Below are 4,242 nucleotides of genomic sequence, written 5' to 3' on the forward strand. Positions count from 1 at the left end.
GCTGAACCATCTTCATTCAACAGATGACAAAAGTAAGCCATTGTCCACAAGAGCAAAATCTGTGGACCTCTTAGGAACCATCCTTGTGGGCATGCAGATTCCAGGTCAGCAGGTCCAGGGTGGGGCCTGAGAGTCTGCATTTCTTCTTTTCTCTCTTTTTTTTTAAGTTGGGAGGTTTTTGCTATAGGGTGTGCTCACTTGCCAGAGAGAGACAGAAAGTGAGAAATCACCCCCCAGGAAAGATGGCCATGCTACAATACCTTTTCCTACATTCTCCTCTCGGGATTCTGGGCACACCTGCACATGCCTCCAGCATGAGTTTCAAATCTCTGGTCTGGAACTGGAACAATGGTTGACCATGTGGGAGTTCAGTGCCTTAATCACCATGCCACCTGCTGGCCCCAAGATTTTGCATTTCTAATGAATCCCCCAGCCTACTGGCAATCCTGGGTCAAGGAGCACACTGCAAGTAGCAGGGTCTAGAACTTCTGCCCATGGCCAAAGTGGCCATGCTCTTTGGTTTCTATATATAGGCTAGTTATTTTCTCACAACAACTGTAGTGTAGGAAAAGTTGCTGCAACAGAGATCCTATGATCTACAAATCTAAAAATATTTACCCTCTGGCCCATTAGAGAAAATTTTTGCAGACTTCTAATCTAGAAGACACATCTGGGACACTAAATGAGCAGATTGCAGATGCACATTTGCCTTGCTCACCTGTGAGAGCCAGCAGGTTTCAGTGTTTGGCAATTCAGTCCTGTGGCTTCCCATGGGGAAGGATCTGCAGAGAAGTCTACAGTCTACTTTCCCTCATCGGTTGACTGTGGGGTTTATTCTAAATGGTGGAACCTCATCAATAACCCTCCCCAGTTCAGCATTATTGAAAACCATAGTCTGTCTGTCTGCCTTCTCCCCATGCTAGCAGATCCTGTAGCAGCTCTGTTCATAGCTGCTTTGTGTAATGCTTGCCACACTGCAATGTCAATGTTTACAAGTCCACCTTCCCCACCCCTGGCTGTAGGCTCCATCAAGGTGGGGACACAACTGGTTCCAAAACTGAGCTTGGGAGTTGTGTAGACTCCCACCCCAGCCCTCATGCAGGTAGGCCACATTTAGCAAATACCTATCACTTTGATGGTGCAGCCCATGCACTGGGCCTCTCCCCTGGCCCCATGTGCTGTTCATTCTATATCCTCTTCCAACCTCAAACATGAAATCATGGTGTGGTCTCTCCCATGTTTGATTACTGACTGTCACAAAGAACAAGTAGCTGGTTCTTCCTGGGTAACCATAGACAGACATGATTAATAGAGTTCCCTGTCTCTGCAGGTCATGCTTATTCCCTAGCCCCATGCCCACTCCCACACTTTCTAATTCTTTCCTGCAGGGAGAGTGACACTAGCCTTTCCCAAGGAAAGAAGCTGCCATCCTTGCATCATCCTAATTCTTTTTTTCTTTTTTTTTTTTTTTTTTTGGAGAGGTTTTTTGTGGTTTTTTGTTTGTTTGTTTGTTTGTTTTGCAATAGGGCATGTGTGCTCGTCAGACAGACAGAGAAAGACAGAGAGACAGAAAGTGAGAAATCCCCCCCCAGGGGGATGACCATGCCGCAATCCCTTCTCTATTCTCCTCTGAGGATCTTGGGCACGTACGCACAGGCACCTGGCATGAGTTTTAAGCCACTGGGTCCGGGACGTGAACCATGGTCAACTACATGGGAGTCCAGCAACACAGCCATTACGCTAACTGCTGGTTCCGCCTCATCCTAATTCTAAGAATCCCTTTGCACAACCATGTTCTGGGCTTAAATCAGTGGCATTTTCTAAATAGGAATTTATTTCATGGATCGCTATGGTCTGAATGTTTGTATCCCACCAAAACTCAAATGTTGAAATACTAAACCCCAGGGTAATGGTGATGGGAAATAGGGCCTTTGGTAGGTGACTTTGGCATGAAGATGGGGCCATCAAAAATTGGATTAATGCTCTTTTAAAAGTGGCCCTAGGGACCAGATGGTGGCACAGTGGTAAAATATGAAGCTCTATAAATTAGACCCACGGAAAAGGTTGCCAGTCTATGGCCAGAGAGCTCCCTGAGTATACCAGACACACGTGTGTCTATGATCTGAGCTGACTAGGCAGGGGGTGGAATGCTATATCAGGACCCTGCTGAAGGTGTTCTCTCTCTTTCTCTCTTTCTCTCTCTCATGAAAAAAAATTAAAAGGGTTAGCCTAATGGTTAAGGGAGCTGGATCCCACATAGCCAACCACAGTTCAAATCCTGGCCCTGGTAACTTGAGAAATATACGGGGTATGTGTATGCACATGCCAGGCACAATGGGAAAATAGGAGAGAAGGGATTGTGACATGACCACATCTCATTGAGAGTATTTCCTCCCTCTCCTCCCCCCTCCTTCCTTCTCTCTCTCTCTCTCTCTATTTCTGTGTTTCCTCTGGCAAGTGTGCACATCCCCTGGTAATTAAAAGAAAGAGAAAGGAAGAAAGAGAAAGAAAAAAGAAAAGAAAAGAAAAAGAAAGACACCAGAGGGTGCTTGTTTGTCCCTCCCACTACATGAGGACACAATAAAAAGGTACCATTTATGACCTAAGAAGTGAATCCTCACCAACACTAACTTGGCCTTGATCTTGGACTTCTCATTCTTCCAAACTGTGAGAAATAACTTTCTGCTGTTTAGTAGGCTACCCACTTTTTTCTGTGTTGTTATATCAGCCTACAGACTAAGACACACACCATATCTTTAATCAACTCTTAACAAGAGTGAGGCTGGGGAGTTCTCTGAGTTCTAGCCAGGGCCAAGAAAAACTCGAATCCTATCTCCTTAATCTGCTTTCCTCATCTTTATGAACCACCTCCATGATCACCACACTAGGTTTTCAAGGGATCTCAGGAAACAATAGACATAGAGGACTCAGAACAACCCTGTAGATATTGAAACTTCCACACAAAGCCCTGCTAGAAATTCAAGGTGAACTAAAAACACATGATCTTCAGCAAGATTCTCTACTCTTCCTAAAATTTGACCTCAGTGCCAGCAAACTCAAAGGTACTGAGTACAGCCACCCAGCTCATTGTCAGTTAAGACTCCAGCAGTGATTCAGGTTCTGATCAATCAAAAGAAAAAGTCCTCTCTTGTGGGAGAAACAGGTGAAGGTGGACTGCATACACACCTGGCAAAGGAAAATGTGTGCAAATTATCTTTCTGTTCAATACTAACCTATCAAAGAGTACCAATTTGTCAGAGAGACCAAAATCAAATAAGTTCAGGATGTATCTACTCACCTTTTAAGCAACTCTTTCCATAGAATGGCCCCTACCTCATCAATCCACCACTCTTTCAAGTCACTGCAAGGCTATAATTTTGGACATGCTCTTTTGTATTATGTTGTAAGACTATACCTCTAAAAGAATTAGTCCCATCTCTTGGTGGACTCTGGGTATCACCAAGGTCTTTTTACATGAGCCAATCTACCTGCACAATAGCAGGTGACTGATGGAGGAAACTACCTTGGCATGTTCAATAACCAACAAATTGAGGAGTCGGCCATGAAAAGAGATAATAGCAATGAAGGCAAAGAAGACCAAATTGGTAAACACCTTGAGTTAGGAATCACTCTGGATTCTTCCAAGAATGGGAAAGATACCAAAGTGGCTGTAGCCTGGTGAACAGAGTGAGAAATTTTGTAAAATGAGGCTGCAGAATCAAGTAGGACCAAGCCGTGTAAGTCCCAAGGAACACAGGGAAGTTTGTATTTGTATGATGAGATGCCCTTGAACTGTTGTAAAGAAGTATGTTGCTACTGTGTAGATGATAGACAATGAAGTCAGGGATAGGAGTGGGGCAAAGTTGAGAGACACCAGTTAGATGGATAACAATATTCCAGGAGAGAGACAAGGGGGGGCTTGGATCAAGATGGTTAACCATGAAAGCAAATAGAACTAGGTAGATGTGAAACATTTCTGGAGAACTTGCTGAAAGTTGAATTGAGGTAGGTAAAGAAAAGGAGTAGGACTTTGGAGTCAGATAGACATGGCTGTATTAACTTGACTAAGTCACTTGGAATCCCTGAGCCCAACTCCAGGTAAAATAATGTATTTACAGCTTCAATTTGCTGGACATGCATTATACATTCAGTGACAATGATCCCCTCTTCTCCTTCATCTATCTATGAAGCATTAGTCATCTGGCAATCAACAATGGCCAGGGGAATAGACCATAAAAAATA

This window comes from Tupaia chinensis, unplaced genomic scaffold (genome assembly GCF_000334495.1).
Source record: "Tupaia chinensis unplaced genomic scaffold, TupChi_1.0 Scaffold141490_1, whole genome shotgun sequence".
In the NCBI taxonomy this organism is placed as follows: domain Eukaryota; kingdom Metazoa; phylum Chordata; class Mammalia; order Scandentia; family Tupaiidae; genus Tupaia; species Tupaia belangeri.